The sequence below is a fragment of the Frieseomelitta varia genome, unplaced genomic scaffold, assembly GCF_011392965.1.
Source record: "Frieseomelitta varia isolate USP_RPSP 00005682 unplaced genomic scaffold, Fvar_1.2 scaffold_562, whole genome shotgun sequence".
NCBI lineage: Eukaryota > Metazoa > Arthropoda > Insecta > Hymenoptera > Apidae > Frieseomelitta > Frieseomelitta varia.
The window spans coordinates 499,364-519,488 of NW_025110326.1; the positions used below are offsets into that span (position 1 = coordinate 499,364).

General features: G+C 40.2%; 1 protein-coding gene across 2 annotated transcripts in view; it reads left to right on the forward strand.

Annotated features, from left to right (window-relative positions):
- The window catches only part of LOC122533928 (transcriptional activator cubitus interruptus), a 161,265-nt gene that overhangs the window by 71,306 nt on the left and 69,834 nt on the right, over positions 1-20,125 (forward strand). Inside the window, exon 1 of one of the 2 annotated variants that reach the window (XM_043664098.1) lies at positions 13,404-14,148. The exons of the other annotated variant lie outside the window; for it this stretch is intronic. The gene's annotated coding sequence lies outside the window, so the exon portion shown is untranslated. Of the gene's footprint in view, positions 1-13,403; positions 14,149-20,125 lie in introns of those variants that run through there. 2 annotated transcript variants of the gene reach the window in all.

Sequence of the window (20,125 nt, forward strand, 5' to 3'; positions counted from 1 at the left end):
TCCACGGTTCGCCTCGCTTTCTTACGTCGATGAGAGAATCGAGTCAACGTTCGATTCTCGATCGATCGGGTTCACTTCGCGTCTTGCTCGAAGAAGTTGGCCTGCTCGAAGCTTGTTTCTACGAAGGCTTCGGCTCCAGAATCAATTAGAATTGGCAAGCGCTTCGTTTAATTCTTCGATTTCACTGTCACTCAACTTTGGTAAGCTAATCTTGAATTGAGCAACTGAGCGATTGTTAACTTCTGTCTCGCGTGTATTGTAATTAAGTTGCCGATTTTTGTGCTTTTACGATATGCCTCGCGATATATCAAGATGTACAGGAAAATATACGAAGATTGAAATAAATTCTTCTTTAACCTAAGTTCAAAATGGCGATAAAAGTGTGGTAGCAATCTGAGTCACATGAAATGAAAAAATTTTCACGACAAAGCACTTATTTAATTTGTGAAAAAAGAGAAATTATCTGATTTTGAAGAAAATCTAATTTTCTAACTCGAGAAGAAAAATCCATCTATAAAGTCAGATAAAATAAAAAGTACTCCCGCGAGTATCAATGAAGAAGAAAAAAAAAAAAAAAAAACGGGTGGAAAGCAATATCGAAGAGTCGATCGAAGATGCGAACCCCGTGTGTTTCTCGCCGCGTACGGATAGATCCTCACGAAGGAGCCAAAACAGCTCGTTCGAAATTTAACGCCTCAATTACGAATTCATCGCCGGGGGCTGAGCTGGGCCAGTGGATGGGATGAAGACGATTTCAACCGGCTCGGAACACGAACGCTGCCGAATATATCGAACACTTTGCAACATTTTAAAGGGCCGATGGCTGCGTGTATCTCGTACGCCGTAAGTTTCCTCCTGACAGCCGGACCGCCGTAAAACATTTGAACGAAACAATAATAAACGGTCGCTGGTATTTCGTTCACGTCAACAACCTTGCTTTCTTGCCGTCTTCGAGGGGAGAGGAATTGCGAGAGGGTGATTTCCTGGCGAATCTGAGGACACCACCTCGCCTCCGACTTTGTCTTTTCTTTCAGCTTCCCTCAAAGTCTTGTATATATAATTTGGCTTTCGTGCTGTTCTGTTACTCTTTAGATGGATCGTTGTTTCTTTGAGTTTGGTGAAGTGTTTGGGTGATATTTTGATAAAAGTTGCAATTGGAGGGTTGGTTCTGGCACTTGGAATGCGGAAATGTAATTTAAAAATATTTTCAATGTGAAATTTTCTTCGATACCTTTGCCAACGTCCGAAATGAAAGATTCGAAATTTGTCGAAGGCTCTTTGGAACCTGAATTTTTAATTTCTTGAACTTTCGCGAACTCAGTAGGAAAAAAATTTCTCGAAGATTCCGTTATTCGGAAAATTTCAAGGACTCATAAATTTTGACTTGAAATATAAAGAATATGAAATATTCATTTCACAGTCACCAGATTTCACTTTACTGAACTTTCGCTACAAAATCCGAAAGAAAACCTTAAGTTAACCTTAAATTAAATTCCATCTGTTCCAAATCTGTCCCCTCTGTAAATACAAATAACTATAAATATTCTCCGTGTAAAGTATCACCGAGATGTTCAATCAAAAATTAAACGAAAGTACAGAAAGTGAGTCGAGTCACGAGCCCGGCTTTACTTCACAGCGAGATGGAGCCACCCTCTTTCCTAGGGCCTGGTACAGATTACGATCTCGAAGCGGTTTCGCAATTTGCATGGGGTGTAGGTTTTCAGGATTAGAAACGCACACAGAAACTACGGGCGAGCGTTTTTCGTGGCCGAAACCGGCCGACTGCCGCGCTCGCCTCGCACACGTACATACACGCGCGCGTACATCGCATATAGGAACGAATTCACGGCTCTCCTTTAATACTCTTGCTAAGACGATTTATCCTCGACGCCTCGATCGGCGCGAGCAAGAAAACAAGAGGACGAACACGGCCGTTCCGGCTGGCTTACAAGCCTGGCAAAGGAGGAACGCGTTTCTCGGGGTTCGTCGCTTTCTCGCGATACTTTGAAACCGTGGCTTCTTCGAGACAATAAGACGCTATTACTTGCTATAGTGTAGAGAATTTGGTTAACCTGTTGCGTTGGAATAACGTGCCACGCACGTTGAGAATTTTTTGTCCCAAAATTGCAATATTTTCTCAGTTTTATATTTATATTTTTTATTTTATATTTATATTATATATATATATATATATATTTTTTTTAAGTATAAAGTATATATATATATATGTATATATATATAAGTATATAAATATATAGGTATAAGTATAAAGTACATATATATATATATATAAATATACTTTACTTTAAGTATAAAGTATATATATATATATATATATATATATATATATATATATATATATATATATATATATTTATACTTATATTTTAAGTATAAAGTATATTTATATTTTAAGTATAACCAAATACACAGACAAAACAAATGATAAATTTATTACTTTTTAATAATTTCTATCCAGTAAGAAAAGAAAAAGACGAATTACTGTATACGGGTTCGGTCACTCGTTATGGTCCGCGAACCAGTTGCCAGCGCAAATGGGTTAGAAGGGACTTTAATTTCTAAACAAAATTCAAAATGCTGTTATATTTATTTCGTGACTAAAAATTGGGCGAATCTGTGATCCATTTTTGAGACGATTCTTTTTTATACTTGTCTCGAGAGAGGCTTCTTAGAGTAATTATGATTGATGTCCTCTTCGTTTATCAAGAATTTCTGTTTCTCAATCTCTTTGGACATCTGTATTCATTTTACGCGATTCGACGTCAACTTTCTTCCGAGTCTCGTTCCAACGTTTCTTTTTTTTTTTTTTTTCTTTTTCTCATTTTACATGAATTTTCTATTGTGAAAAATAAAGAGAGAAAGATAAAAAGAACTCACCTGCGTTGCTGTGTGCGACTCCAGATACGACCTTGGCCATCGCCAACAATTAAGCAGCGAGACAGATGGTCGAGAGGTTGACGCTCGTTACACGCGTGGTTCCTCTCTCGCGGAGTGATGCTCGATCTCCGCGAACCGAGCATCTGCCGAAATAACGACTTAATTTGCCGGCGACTCGGTTAGCCCGCAGCCAAGGTGGCTAAGATCCACCTCTGATGCGTTTCTTAGAAGAGCCACACAGGGTTCTCCATGAGCCTGCTACCGTGCCTTCGATGCGTGCAGCGGAGAGAGAGAGAGAGAGAGAGAGAGAGAGAGAGAGAGAGGGAGGTTGTAGGAAAAGGATAAAAAGGATGGACTTCTTTCTGGGAGAAATATCGAGATTAAAATCGGCCGTGAGTCTCGTCGTGTTCTGACGTGCCTCGATACGACCAAGGACACCGAGAGAGTCCGGTCATTCTCGTGAACTATCATCCGCCCATTAATTTTCCATGCCCCTTATGTTTTCGTTACACGCTACCGGGACGTGTCTCGTTACACCGGCTGCTTCTTACCAAAGCTGGCTGACTCCTTCGCTGCCGGGATTATTATGTTGTTCCTATCAAATTGTGCCGCGGCGGTATCTTGAGACCGCGGGCGGTTTCTGATAACGGGACGAGTTAACAGGTTCCGGAGAGGGAAGGATGGCGGGAGGGGCGGAGGGGAGAAGAGGACGAGAAAATCTCGTGTTGTTGCGAGAGGATCGTGAGGCTGCGAGATAGGGGATACGTGGTGTACGGTGCTTCGCTGTGGAGAAAGTTGCAAAATACTGGGATCCTGGAAGTTTTCAGTAATCGAGGAACTGGGGAATTTTGTTAATAGTTTGTTAATAGTTTTTAGAACGTTGAGGAAATTTTGGGAAAAACTTCGAGGAGTTTTCTCTAGAGAATTCTAGCAAACATAAGGTTTGCAGTTGAATAATGGAAATTTGTTAAATAATGGAAATTTTAAAGTTAAATAATTAAAAATCTAGACGTGTGGTGTTTTTAATATTTAATAATAACAAATGTTTTGTAACATTGTTAAGTATTTATTACTGTTTTATATAATAATTAATTGCTCCATTTTAAATAGCCCTTTAACTTATAGCAATGTTATTTTCATACTATATAGAAACAAATTGTTTGATTTTTAGAAACAGTTTGTAGTTGAGTAATCAAAAATTTTAGTTAAACAAAAAGATGTGTGTTTATTTTACTAATAACATGTAATAACAATAACTGTTTTATAATTATTATTAAATATTTCTGTTTTTTATAATAATTAATTAACCTATTTTAAATATCCCTTTAACCTGGCAATATCATTATCGTACTATAGTTTAATAATGGTTTTTATTTTTAAGAATATTTATGTCTTTGATTTATTTAACTCTGATGATACTGGAAGACCACTTATCCATTCTATCAAAATAATTTTTATCACCAAAATAAGTATTTTTTGATGAAAAACACGGGCAGTAAAATAAAACGAAACTTTTTAAAGACATTGGCCACGTGACGGCCATACGATACGTCGCGTCAGGTGTTCTCCGTAAAAAAGTCCAAGACTTAGGGCGATAAGCGCCTAGTTGTCCACGGAAGAAGCCAATTTTCGAGGCTCTTCCGTTCGAAAATTCGTGCGGCTGCTGAAGTTGTGGAATCTACGAACGATCATTTTAAAATCCAATATATATATATATTTCAGTCTTTAATTTAATTTCCGCCTTCAACGTCGCATTGGGAAACATTATTTTGCGCCTTTTCATCTCTTCATCGTACATTGTCTAGGATTACATCTGCTAATCGTCTTTGTTTCTTTTCTGTTTCAGGTGAGTATCCTGTTTCTGATATGTGATCATAACACGTTTCATTACGTGCGGTGAGTTTTATGAGAACAGTTTCGCCTTTGTTCTAAATTTGCTCTTCAATTTCAAACGATAGAAGTTTAGAAACAATCATGCGTTTAACAACGTCAATATCAGAATTGAAATTTCGATCGAAGTTGTATCAGGGACAATTGACGAGATGTTTCAAATTTCACAAAGTTCACGGATCAGCGCGTTAATCAAGAATAATTATTGCTTGGCAACAAATCACTCAAGATCTTGAGTAACCTCGAAGCACCTGTATGACACGAAACAATTGACTAGGTGTGACATTCGTTCGAAGTACCCTAAATGTGTCTCGTTGAATTCGTCTTTTCACTCTGCAACTCCTATGCTAAATCAAGTCGCGAAAATGCATCTAAAAAAAAAAAATTCTCCACGAAAAAAATATCTCTTCTAATGTAACAACCGCTACTTTCCACCGTCCCTGCTATTCCCACGATCAACTCTCAGTCAAAGTAGAGTCAGAACTCCTAGTTACACACGCCGGTGGTAACCTTCGTCTGTTCCGTGGTTTCTGTTTCGTAATCGTGGCCGCGTATTTACCCTCGCATCGCATCGCGGCGTGCGTGCGCGCACGATAATCCTTTATCGCTAAAGAGCCGGAGAATCGTAGGCAGATACGAATGCGATTTTCAGAACCTGTTATGGTCGTTCCGGGGGCCCTCCAAGGTGGTCTACAATTGCAGTAATAACTCAATTATCCTCTCTGCGGACCCGCTCTTGTACCCGCCTATCTGCCTCTTTTACTCTCAAATCTCTCACTCGGCTCCTCTCCAACCCCTCTCCTCTCCTCTCCTCTCCTCTTCTCTTCTCTCCTCCTCCCCTCGATGGCCGACTAACCCTCGGTCTTCGTTCTTCCACCGGGCTGAAACCCGCTGTTTAACCCTCTCGCTCCCCTCGCCCGGCCCCTCGTGGTTTCTTCCTGCTTTTATCTCGATCCCTCTCCCCTATTCTTGAACGTCGGCCGCGTCCATGGCCACCACCCGGTGGAGAGCGTAATAATCCCTTCGATCCCATCACGATCTCTCCGTCCACATATTATTAGGGGCTGCGCGGAGGGCATGTAGAGCCGCGCGCTCAACAGAAATCGAGCGAGAGAGCGGACCCGCGAGGAATCGTAACGAAATCGTACAATTAGTTCGAACGATTGCCCCGGCAATGATGACCTCTCTCTCTCTTTCTCTCTCTCTCTCGTTGCTCGCAGCTCCTATCGTAGGTATACACGTTCGCTCGTGTTCCTTCGGGCTGGATGTGCGTTTTGTGGTTCTGCGATAGCGGATCAATCCTTGAATTTGATAGAATTAGTGTTTCTGTGTTTTCTTTTATTTTTTTTCTTTTTTTTTAACCTTTTGCGCTGGGTTAATGACGTGCCACGCACGTCGAGAACTCTGTAATATTTTCTCGGTTTTAAGTATATTTAAATATATAACCCAGGCTAAACAAATAATAAATATATTACTATTCAATAATTATCAAATAACTCGAAACAAATAATAAATTTATCACTTCTCGATAATTAATAAATAACCCAGGCAAAACCAATAATAAATTTATCACTTCTCGATAATTAATAAATAACCCAAGCGAAACAAATAATAAATTTATCACCTCTCAATAATTTCTATCCAGTGATATCATACCGACGAGTTTAAGAAGAAAGCGACGAATTATTGTGTACGTTTTGGTCACTCGTTATGGTCCGCAATCAGTTGCCAGCGCAAGTGGTTAACGTAGATTCTTTCGTTAATAAAATAACAAACTTCCGAGGTAATCGTCGACATCAAAAAAGGCTAATAAAATACTAAAACCTCTATCAATATCCTACTCGTTTCTCCAAACTCTCGCACATCCGAGAACAATTTTCTGTCCAATATAAAGACCCTCTATTTTCCAACATATGCGAGCAATCCACCTCCTCTGTATAAACAACTAATTGTTCGCAATCAAGATGCTGCTCTGGAGGGAATGATAAAAGCTGCTTTCTCTAAAAGCTTCGTTTTCTAGCGATCTGCGTTCTACGTAATTCTCGCTTCGAGACAGTTTTCAACTCTGTTTGAAGAGACTAGGTTATCTCCAACGAACTCCATCAAACGAACAAACAATCTCTCTACTCCGCAAATTATTGAGAGCCGGACAACTCGATATTTCTTCGAGCCAAGTGTCTGTCGCATAAGCAAGGACTACACGCGAACCCATTGAAAACAGCGGCGTGCACAAGAGTTCACGTTCGCAGTGGTAAATCACGACACACCCCCGTGAGACGTTCGAGGCAGCACGATGGCGCGCGTTCGCCTCGCTGCTCGACGAGTTTCTGAGCTTTTCCATAATCCCGATCGGTCGTGCGCAATTTCGTGCGCGACTTACGTGCATGAGCGCGAGATTTAAGTATATACCTGCTTACGACGGGCATAATTCCACGTCGTCATAAAGCCGCGGAGGAGCAACGTAGAATTCACGGTTATGTCTGAAACTTCTCTCTGCCTCTCTGTCCCCTTGACGTGCTTTCAGTGCGCGCGTCCCCTCTCGTTTCGAGGCGTTACGCATAAGGGAGAAATTTGAAAGTTGAAGCTTGCAAGTCAGTCTTCAGAGTTACGTTTGGAATTTTGGCGTTACTGCGAGTATTGGGTTGTTGTCACTTGGGATTCGCAGAATTCTGTCGAAGTTTCTGAAGCTTGTAATCCTTAGAATTAAAATATTCGATATTTCTGAAATTTGGAACAAATTTTTGTAGTTTCTGTCGAACCGTCCTTTGTCCATCGGGAAATTATATTTACACAGTTTTAATAATATCGCAACCTTTTCGCAATGTGCCAAAAACGGCGCTCAAGTGTTTAAAGAACTAAAACGAATCTCTATTTCATCTCCTCCTAACGACGTAAATTTTCATAGAAAGTCCTAATTCAACGACGACCTACAATTTAATACGTTAACTGCCATGTTGATTTTTACTAGAACTCCTGGCAATTAAAACGTAAAATTTCCATCAGAGATGTTAAAGTAAAAAAGAAAAAGGTAAAAAATTTCACAATACAATGAAGCACACAAATTTTTGTTTATACGTTTTACGAAAAATCATTTAAATCTCTAAAAATACACTGTTTTACCATCTGCAAATATATCCAACAAAAATTACATATTGTTCATCTTGACCATTTTGGTAGTTTCAGTGTTAAAATCTAAGCAAACGTCGGTCGTCCGACATCGCAAACTGTTGCAAATTGTTGCAATGATAACAAAATCAAACACAAACAAAACAACGGTGAACGCTTGAAACAATATCAAAATATTGAATTCGAGGTGAAAACTGCTTTGAAAGTCGCAAATTAATTTAACAGAACCGACGAAATCTGCGTGAAACAGCGGTAAAAGTCAAATTCTACGTAACCTCGGACGACTGCTTAGACTTTATAGCAAAAGTTAACGATTATCACAGTCAAAGTGTTGAAAAAGAAAAAAAAAAAAAAAAAAAAAAAAAAAAAAAAAAATAAAGAAAGAAAGAAAAACACATCCTCTTCTCTATAGTCGCCCGGTTTCGCCTCGTTCGTCGCGATTCATACAGCGAGCAGCTTTACAGTCCAAAGTCACGGACTTTGAGATCGTGGACTGGCTGGATCCCATGATCGATGGGGCTTTGGCTTAACCTCCCTCGACTGGACCACGTTGCTGCCTCCGGCACGCGGTCGTACACACGCACGCACGCACGCATACACACACGCTTCGCACTTTGTTATTCTCGTCTCTTTTCCACCGTGTCTTCCCATCGCCATCCTCGATCCCCTTCGGTATGTCCTCTCGCGAGATATCGCGCTCGTGTGCGAGGTTCGCGAACCGCGAGCATTCAACGACGAGCGCAAGGTTGACGGCGGAGATTCTGGTGATTCATGCGGCCATGTTGCGATCCGCTGAGCTTGAGATATTCGAGAATTAAGGCGAGAGGTGCCTGCGGTGAACGCCAGCCAGCCACGAGGGTTGCTGGCTATTTAAGAGGCTGAATCGTGTTGAAACATCGGCTGCGAGAACTGTCGCGAACGATGACACGCTCGAACATCCCATTACTTGCTACTTCTCGTCTCAACGTTGCATTTTTCCAATGGATTATATCCGAACTGATTTCGGGAGATAAATTTCGAATAATTGGTCCGAGCGAGTGTATTCAAATGTGTGAATCATGAAACACGGATATTTCGGAATAATTCGCGAGCAGCGAAAATCCTTAAAATTAATAAGAATTTTATATTTATCAATTACGTGGAAAGTTCAAAAGTTAATTGGTGTAAGTGGCTTTGTGCAAAATATCTTGAGAGTCATTGAGAGTCATCAGAAGAAACTGGGAACAGTTTAGTTAAATTATTTCTAATAATTTATGTAGTAACGTTATTTTAATAATATCTTCTTGATGGTTTTTGTTATCATTTTCTAGTACATATTACTGTGACTAATGATTAAACTATTCAGTTGAAGGTTTTGCAAATAGTATTTTCATAACACAAATTATTCTTACAACCAAATCTACACTGATTATGAACTCTGCATGTAACATTACGCAATCTGCCTCGTATTTTGATCTTTCATTGCAATTAGTTAGTATTTAATTAATAATTAAGAACAGTAAATATTTAAATACACGTGGACACGTGCTAGAGTCACGCAATCCATGTTGTGACGCACGTGAGTGTGTATTTGTATTAATTAATATTTAAATTATAATATATATTTATATTTATATATTATAAATTTGTAATAATTTAAATCAGAATATATAGTTTACAATTTATTCGTTAGTCAACAACTCCCAAAAAGAAAGCTTCCTAAAAAGGGAGCTAAAATCTACAAACTCTCTCGCCGTACTTTCATCTTCGAAAATCAAAAAATGGACAGAGGAAAAAAGAAAGGAAGAAGATTATCTTGCGTTTTATCGAGCAAAATACGACGACAAGCGCCACCGGAGATGGGTACAAGAGCGCCTGGTGAAAACGCAATTAAACGCAATCGGAAATCGATTGCTCAGGCCGAGGATGGGCCTGGCCCGACTTGGAAATTATCGCCGAACGTTTTCTCTATCTCCCCTTATCGCGCCGCGGTGCAAGCAAGAATCGAAAGAACGGCACCCTCGCGATATTAAGAGCGCGTGTAATCGAATTAACCGGAATGCGAGCGAGCCCGAAGGTCGGAGGCGAGAAACGCGATTTTTCCACGAAGGTGGGGGATTTGGCGCGAGATAAGCACCGATGCAAATTTAACGACGCCCATTAAGGGAGACATCATCCGCCAGGCGCCTTAATGACAGTCCCTAAATCCTTCGAGATCCGTTCCTGCGTTATCTTCGCGTCGCGTAGAAGGGACGAGATCGTTTAACCCCCCTTGCGCTGGCAACTGGTTGCGCGGACCATAACGAGTGACCGTACACAATAATTCGTCGCGTACTTTTTCTTTTGAACATCGTCGGTACGATGTCACTGGACAGACATTATCACCAGGTAATAAACTTACCATTCGTTTCGCCTGGGTTAGATTTAAATACACTTAAAACTGAGAAAATGTTGCAATTTCGGACGAAAAATTCTCGTGACGCGTCATACCAGCGCGAGAGATTAAGACGATCGTCGTTGCGTTCTTTTTTTTATTATTATTATTATTATTATTTCTTTTACGGTCAATTGTATTTTCTTTTTTTCTATCTTTTTCTTTTTTTTCGTCGTTGAATGTGTCACGAGAGAGAGAAGGTTGGACGAGTCGATAGGAAGTTGTCGCGAGACGAGGTCGTTGGAGTTTGAGGCTCGTAAATTGAAGAATGGTGTTTTAATCGAGCCGAGTTTGAGGTTTACGCGTTACTTTTGTGATTCGTTAACTTCGGTATTTTCTTGCAAACGGTTTGTGCACGATCGCCGAGGAACTTTTACCGAACGGTGTAGATATAATTTTGGTCATTACACTGTAAAAGTTTGATTTAAACAAAATGCATAATTCGCATAATTTCTACTTTTAGATTTGATGAAATTCAAAATCTCGTTTGAAAAAATGTTTTACTGTACAATTGTATTTATTATCGTGTTTATTGTATGTACAATTTTCTTCTTATTTCAATTTCCTTAACTTTGATAGTTTTTGAAAAATGAAAAGGCCTCCTAGTGTAGACACCTACATGTGTGATATTAGATCTCTTAGGTGTGGTAATTGTGTTTATTTGCATTTGCGAGGATCCTCTCTGAACTTCGTGCCACGTTTTCCTCTACCTTCACATTTTCTTCTTTCACGACATGAAATAGACAGATGCTAGTTGCAGTTTTCGTGTCGAATCTGGTTGTACATACATTTTTCATATTTGGAGAATTAACGTTCAAATTACTGGGATCACGGAACAGTATGTGGTACATCGTAAAATTACGACGTCAAGAAGCTGGAAAGCCGAAGTGTTGGATATGTTTTATGAATATCGATCGTACGTAGGTCTACTGTGAAACTTGTTCAATTATTTCAAAAAAGGAGGTATAGACTCGGAAGTTCATTTGCATTCTTGACTTTTTTTTCGAAAAGAAGATACTAATCACGTTGAAGATGAAAGGATCTTGCGTATTCTGTAAAAGATCGGTAGAGAAAACATTAGACAAATCAAATAGAAAAATAGTCTTCTCACCCTCAATATTACTAAATAATTTCCAACGCTTCAGTTTGAAATGCCTACGTAGTTCGAAGAACAGCAATAACAAACCAAACAACATGATACTTAATCATTATCATAATTGCAGATTACATTAAATATTCATTTCTAATATTTCTAATCGAACTGAAGTATTTTTACAATATTAATTAAAATAAGATAACAAACCACAACACATCAATCAGCTACAACGAACCAGACAACATAGTACATACTCCATTAACACCATAAACATTTATTTCTAGTAGACAAATAAATCGAACTATTTTTATAACATTAAATGAAACGAAAACTAACACAACAAACTATGCTGTCAACAATAATCATTATAACACATTATATATGCTGTTAACAACAACAACTTCAAACAGCATGAAACACCAATTTGAATTATTCGATAGAATTCCTCCCACTCGTAAGTTCTTTTAATAAATAATTATCATCCCGTGCTATTGACAACAACAACTGCAAACACGCAATTGAAACTCCAATTTATCATTATATTACTCGACAGAATTTTCAACTTGCTCGATCTTCATTCGCAAGTTCGTAATTTCCTAAGTCTCCAACCGACGATCTGTACTTTCCTAAGTCTCCAACCGACTATCTGAATTTTCATCAACTCGGAGGACAAACCACGCTGCCCTTTGTCGAATCTAATCGGTACACGCTGGATAAACGAGGACGCAGGCTGGAACCCCTTAATAAATACCGAGTTTCTCCATCACTGGCGTCCACCTTGCTGCCACCCTCTCCAATCAGGCATCAGACACAATCCTCCTCGGAGATAGTCTACCATCCTTCCTTCCTTCCTTCCTTCCTTCCTTCTTTCCTTTCTCCCTTTGCCAAAGCAATCTTCCATCCCCGGAGTAAGACATTGAGGCACCTGCTAGAGTCCAGCTCAATCAGGGAGTATAGCGTGGCGGAGAGGAGGCAGAAGGCGGTAGTGGGAGAGCTTGCACGGTATACTCGGGGAACTGTATCCGGACGGGGCAGGGGCCCTCGACCGACTGGGTGGTCCTACCGCTTCAGTTGTGTTCCGACGCGCTTCAAGCCAACACTACGAACACTATTTCGATCCAAGCGTCGTGTCGTGTGCTCCTCTCGTGCACCGCCACGGCCAGACAATTGCCAGGGAATGTAAGACCAGCACCGGCCAGAGTCCTTACCAGTTCCACGCTGTCCAGGATTCGATCGATCGCGCGCGCGCGCGCGCGCCAAGGTTTTGCTCCACAACCGATCAGGATCTTTGAAACGGAGGTTCGAAAGTACCAGAAGAAGAGGAAGAACGTGACGTGTGCCGCGAGTTTTTCACACGTTTTGCCACTGTTTGTCACTGTGTGTCGTCGAGTAGTGTACGTAAATGGGAAATTTATATGTCGATTCACGGCCAGAGAGCAAGATTTGGGAGAACACAGTCGCATGGATCGTAGTCTAGAGTACGCGCGAGGGAAAATCCACACTGGGAAGGAGATGATTCGAGGATGAGTGCGAGGTGAAGGAAGAGCGAGCAGAAGGAGAGATTCGGAGGAGGATAGGTCTCGTCAGAGCTGATTGGCGAAGGTGGAAAGTGTTCGGAGGCAGAGAGACCGTTCCGCGGGGAGGAACCGAGAGAGAGAGAGAGAGAGAGAGAGAGAGAGAGAGAGAGAGAGAGAGAGTCTGTCAGTCTGGCGGACCTGTCATGTCGTGGATCGGCCGACGCGATCGTCTGGCTTGTTAATAGCCGGTGACGTTGCTCGTGCAACGTGCAAATCCTCCAAACGTTTCCAAGCCAAGCCACCACGTTTCAAATTCCAGACTCTTCGCAATTGATCGCGAAGCGACAAGCTTGAAGCCTCCTTTGGAAAGGGAAAGAAACCGAAGTTCGATCGCGTTGACTCGTAAATAAATTCGATAGTCTCCATCAACCGGATCGCGAACTTTTTACGCTTTTCTAATTCCAAACTGAAGCAAAAGGGAGAAGAAAAGAAAGAAAGTTTCACGAGACGATTCGTGTGTTGTCGATTCGGTAAATCACACAGGTGATCGGTGATCCGAGAGGAGAAGCAGGGAATCCTTTGCGGTGTGGGCCCGACCGGTTTGTTTCTCCGCGCGGGCGCGCGCGCGAGACGATCGGCCGATGATCGGTTGCAGCTGGATAAACGACGAGATAATTCTTCAGCCGGTGAAGTGAAACGACTCGATCGGAAGGTGCGAAGGCAGGAGATGGTATAAGGGACGATAACGACAAGGTGGCACGGGGCTGTAATCAAATGCAGGTTTATTTAGAACGGGCGCTTTGATAAAGTGGTTAGTGCGAAAGCGTGGATCCAGCCAATCATACCTGATTGCTCGGACGTGAGTCGTTGGCCGCAGAAGGAGCAAGACGTAAGCGAGACGTAGAAAGGGCCGAGGATACGACCGAGAGACACGAAGAGTCGAGTCGAGTCGAGTCTGAGGGCCGAGGAGGAAGAAGGAACAGAGAATCGGTTGATTCCCCGTTGATGCACGTTCCCGTGACGATGAAGACGTTCGATGTTGCGCCACGTGATTCGTAGATCGGCCGTCGATTTCCACGTTCGACTCGATTGCCGCCGATTATCGTGAACGGGGGAGGACACGGCTTCCGGTTCTCCCATCGCACGCTTCTACAGTTGGCATAACTGCGCGGTTGAAGATGTGAGGATCGCCCTTTTTGGCAGACAGGGTGAGTTTTTAGTCGAAGTCTCTGTTATTATTGGGGAGTACGCGGTACAGATGTAAGAAACAGCTGATAATTGTTTTGTTTCTTTTTTTTTTTTTTTTTAATTGGAATTTACGTTCATCTTAAGAAAGAACTAAGGTCGATATATTTCTGTATTCGCAGTGTTATGAAGGTTCAAACGATTATACATATTTAGAGATTCGCTAATGAAGATTGAGCCAGTGATATTAATCTTCGGAACAAGGAGATTGCCAACTTTGTACGTGACGCGATAATTTAAGGGATGATTTTATTATCGTATGAATTCTTGCTCGTGCTTTCTTGGAAAAATCGTTTCTTCTGTTATTCGACACGATTGTGAATCGTGTCTTCACTTCGACTGAAAGTCGATTCAAGGATTTAATCTCTTGCACTGGAATGACGTACGCACGTCGAGAATATTTGGCCCAAAGTTGCAATATTTTCTCAGTTTCAAGTACGCAAGTACGAAATTACATTGAAACATAACCCATGCAAAAGCAGATAATAAATTTATTACTTCTTAGTAATTTCTATCCAACGATATACCGATGAATTCAAAAAGAAGACGAATTATTGTATACGGTTTGGTCACTCGTTACGGTCTGCGAACTAGTTACTAGCGCAAGAGGTTGAAGCGCAATAGAATGTTTCAACAATGGAGGTTGCTAATGCAAATTATCCTCAACTATTTCGTCTAATGTTTAACCTATTTAATTTCACGATGTTCCAACTCTCAGTGCCAAACATTCCGCAATCTAACTTACACCTTTGAAACCCGTAAATTTTCCTCAAACTCCGCGAATCCTTCACGAACGAAGCCGTGTCATTAACGGCTAAAACCGACGGCAGAACTTCGTTTTTCTTTCACGGAAATGCAGATCACCGGAATAATTTCCTTCTCGTCACGTTGCGCGTTTTCAAAAGCTGCAGGCACAACTGCGTCGTTTTCCCTTCGTGAACGTCCTCGGCGGCCATTCTTCCCCGCCATCTCCATGACAATAATAGAGATATTTCTCTCTCTCTCTCTCCTTCTATGTGTGCGTCGGCTTCGAATTCGAGAAAGCAAACGTTGTGTGTCCATTTTTGGAACGAGACTTTCCGATCCGAGTGAGCAAGAGAGCAACGGCGAGAATAGGAATTAGGAATTAGGCGTTTTGGTGGCCAACGGACTCGGGACGGTCCCTGCCGGTTCGGTGAAACTCTCGGCCGGTGGAAGGAATAAGAAAAAACGATGAATGGGGCAGCGTGGTCGGTGCGCATACCTGGGCCCTCTCTCCTCCGTCGGGCTACGAACCAGACGTTCTTCCCTCTTGTATCTAGCTGCACGAATATCCGGGAAATTCCGGCGAGAAAACGTGAACAGGATGAACTTTGTCGGGCAACCGTGCTTCTATCGGGATAGAATTCAACGTGGGAGAATTCGTGTGAATTTGCCTTAGGATCTTAGAATATTGGCGAATTTTGGGACTGTATTCTGTTATTCGGATAACAGGTATCACGAGATGTTAAAGTAATCGAGTAACAGAGGTAAAATGTAGCTTTATTACATACTCTCTAATCTGAATTGTTTTTATTCATGAAAAGAAAACTGGTAATTCATAGTTTGTGAAATTATATATTTTCTGATCTGAATTTTCCACACGAATGACAGATTACCTTGTTTTTATTAAAGAAAAGAAAACTGGTAATTCATAGTTTGTGAAATTATATATTTTCTGATCTGAATTTTCCACACGAATGACAGATTACCTTGTTTTTATTAAAGAAAAGAAAACTGGTAATTCATAGTTTGTGAAATTATATATTTTCTGATCTGAATTTTCCACACGAATGACAGATTACCTTGTTTTTATTAATGAAAAGAAAAATGGTAATTCATAGTTTGTGAAATTATATATTTTCTGATCTGAATTTTCCACACGAATATATTACTTAGTCTTCGTTAATGAGAAGAAAAATAATTCCTCAACTCGTCGAGTTATACGTTTCCCAATTTGAATTTTCCACACAGATCACCTTTTACGGTGAGGAAAATAATTCACAGTTCGCGAAACAAAAGGAGGAATAAAATGAATTCTGAAACGAATCAAGACACGCTTTGTGTCAACGACGTGTACATCGACGTGTACATAATTTTCCATTCTATCGATAAAAAGCGCGAGAATGCAATATATAGTATAAAAACTCTGGATGTTGTAACTTTGATCTCCGCGATTCGAAAATTCAAGTGACCCCCTAAACAGTATAATACAGTCTAAAAATAGTGTTGATAAAGAATTGCGTAAGAAAGACAATTTACAAATTAGAAAGATGGCTAGCCTCTTGTCGAAAATACATTTCGTATACACACCTTGATGGAACATTACGCCCGAACCATCTCATTATCTCCAGTTGATAAGTCCATTTAAGGAGGCGGAAATTATCCGCGCCGACTTTCACAACGCTCCACGCTCGTTATAAATTAATAACATGCGCCAGTTTTTACTCGTAATAATCGCAATTACGCTGGACAGAGCCTCGATTATTTCTTCATTGCGCGCGTAAAATTCCTTCGGCTTTTATCCACATTGTTTTCACCGCACGAAAGGATTCATCCTGGCAACGTCATAAATATCCGGCGCAATTATCGGCCGAGATAACTGGTCCTGGAACGCATCGGTACGAGATACAACGTAATATTCGAAAAATCCAGCGCGTCGAGTTACGATAGTCGTAATAAAGCGAGCAAAGATTCCTGAATCCGTGTATACGGGGGATCTTTGTTTTATCCGGAGACAGGAGTTATCGAATGTTAATCTTTTTACTGCTTTATTAAATTACTCGTCGTTCCTGGCCATCACTCGATGAAGATGTTCTACGTTTGGACTTTCAGCCGAAATTCAAATCGTGTTACGTAGATATTTCTCAAGCCTTGCTGTTTTCGAGAAGAAATTATTAAAAAAAATTGTTAGTGACCAACTCTAGAAATTTTTTACTGGAAAATGATCGACTCGGCGTCAAATTGTGGTGGTAAAGAAAAAAAAAAGATTTACAGAGAAAGTAACTCGAATCAAACCATTTTCATTGAAACATTTTTCTTCGCAATATTGACTCGTCGTAATGTATCCATATCGTGAAACATTCTGGGTAATTTAATTATAATTTTGTTCAATTTATTTAGAATGGGGAACACGCTTCTACTCGAACATTCTCTGTGAAATAATTACAATCAGTATAATTACAATCAAGTTAAATATGCATAAAATATTTATTTAATCAAGAACGCGAATATTTACTTAATCAAATATTATTATTATTATTATTATTACTTGTTATGAAATTCTAACACGCCCGAAATTTTTAAAAAAGCAAAAGCATTCACGCATGGAATTTATTTAAGAGATAGTTCAGAGGATAACAGTATCGTGTCCGTGACAAAAGGGTTGAAGAGACGCGTGAAGGTGACAAAAGAGAAGGAAGAAAATGGCTCGGTCCCGCAACGAATAGGAATCGGCGATGCTGGCGGGCAATCGTACAGATGGATGGACATAACACGGGAGAACCAGTTCTCTCATTTCATTGCGTTCGTTGTCCGATAATGACGCATAACGCGGCACGCACATCGTGGCGTTGCCAGCAAACATCACGGGCAACTCTCCTCCCACGTTTCGTTCTCTTCGTTGAAGGTTTCCCTAGATCTCGACATGGGTGAAGTAGAAAGAGTAGGTCGAACTGAGACGATTGTCAGTTGTCAGAAGTATGTATACTACGTCTCGATAATATTGAATTTTAAGTGAATATGAAGAAATCTAATTGATTCGACGAACTAAACTGGCGTGCTTTTTATCTCTGAATGAAACGAAGTAAGTTTATCCCTTGGAAGTAAAGTTCGAATAAGAGTGGAAAGGATACAATATCGTCGATTGCTAGACAACAAAAATTCTGCAACTTGTCCTTCGTTCATCGCGAGGTGAAAAACTATAGTTAAAAAGGAAAATTGCCAACGACTCCAGTTGGCATCGTTTTAATATCGAAAATTCTAATCCGATTCTCGGGAAAAAATTAATTTCATCGATTGTCCACGAATCTGTCCAAAGCAAGAAACAAGATTAACAAAATTAATTGCTCGTAGAATGCATCCTTGAGAAAAAAAAAAAAAAAAAAAAGAAGAGAGAAAGAAGAGATTCGCTAGTTCACAGAATCGATTAAAACGATTGGTATAAAAACTGCACTTGCAAATTGTATACTCGGAGAAACGAAATCAAAAAAGACCTCGCATCGCGATACACATGATACAAAAATCGATAATTCAACGACCCTGTCAAGTGCACGCTGCCAGCATAACCAGATGCTGAAAGTGGACCGTATCAATCTCTCAGGGACATTATAATTCTCATCGTGGCGGCCGCTAAAATCGCAAATAACTGTATTACGAGCGGCGTAATGCTGCGTCGAGGGGGCATAACAAGAAAGGGGTACGACGAGAAGCAGGGAGAGGGAAGGCCCCAATGGACGCGCGGCTGTAAGTAATTCGAAGTAACGTCCCTTTAATGAAATTACATCCTATTTGCATCCATAATACGATGCACGGCGAAGAATGGTTCGGGCTCCCAATAAAAACTCATTAATTTCCCCGTCCCTCTCGATATCATTCCGGTTTGCAAGACTCGTCACGTTTCCTTGGTGTACCAACGCGCGCGCGCGCGAGACGGCGAAGGAGGGAGAAAGAGATGAAAAAAATAAAAAGCAAAAGTAAATACAAGAGGCACGAGGATGCGAAAAAAGAGAAGGAAGGGAAGATGAAAAGACATGGAAATAAGTGCAAGGGAAGAGAAGAGGGGAGAAGAGAGAAAAGGAGATGAAGAGATGAAACGTAAAAAAGTAATATTTTTAATGTTTCAGCGTTTTGGTGATCTCTGCAAGGTACAGGATGTCTCCAGTTTAAATGTCGAAACTTCCGGGGCTGTGTGAGGAATTGATAAACCAAGAAAGAAAATCTTTCAGGAGGAAACGAAATTTTTTTTCTGTTTCTTTCCTCTAGAGCAAATCTCTTCTCTGAATTTATCTTCTACAAATTTTGACATTTAAATTTGAGACACTCTGTATATTGAATATTTACATAATATTAAAGTATTGTAATATTTGAAATATTAAAAATTAAAATATTAACATATCGTAAATATTGAAATATTAAAATATTAAAATATTGTAAATATTGAAATATTAAAAATTAAAATATTAAAATATTGTAAATATTGAAATAATAAAAATTAAAATATTAAAATATTGTAAACATTGAAATATTAAATATTAAAATATTAAAATATTAAGATTGTCTTAAATATTAAAATATTCGCAATATTAAAATTACAATATTTTAATCTTGTGATACTAAGATAAGTATCTTGTATATCTTATATCGGAGTGAATATTTTCCAGATTGATTTCAAGTTTTACCAACACGATCCGTGACAGTCTAGCGAAATCTTTAGAAACGTTATAGAGTATTGTATTATACACTGTCGTATTATATTATATAAAACTATAAAAAATCGTTGTGTTGTATCGTACATTCTATACAAATGAAATGAAACGCACAGTCGTGTTCATTGATTCGATCAGATCGATTTTTTGAATGACTTACGGTTCGTGATGATCGTTTTGTTCACGCTACCCTTCGGTCTCTCGTTTCTCTCCCTTCTCCGGATCGTCTAATCGTGACCAGTGTTTAGACACGATCGTTTCCTTATATCCCTGGGAACACGGGGCGAACGTGTGTTCGTTTGTTCGTTCTCGTTCTATCGACGATGGAATGCACCGCGGCGCGTGGATGAAGTCATCGCGTCGACGCCGCGTAGTTTATGAACTGCTGCGCAGCGTTGAAAAGCTCCTGCAAACCAGAGCTTTGGAAGCTTTCGCGCGGCTTATTTTAGAATTCCGCGGCGAGATATCACTTCGCTGGTGATTCCGTTGGGCTTCG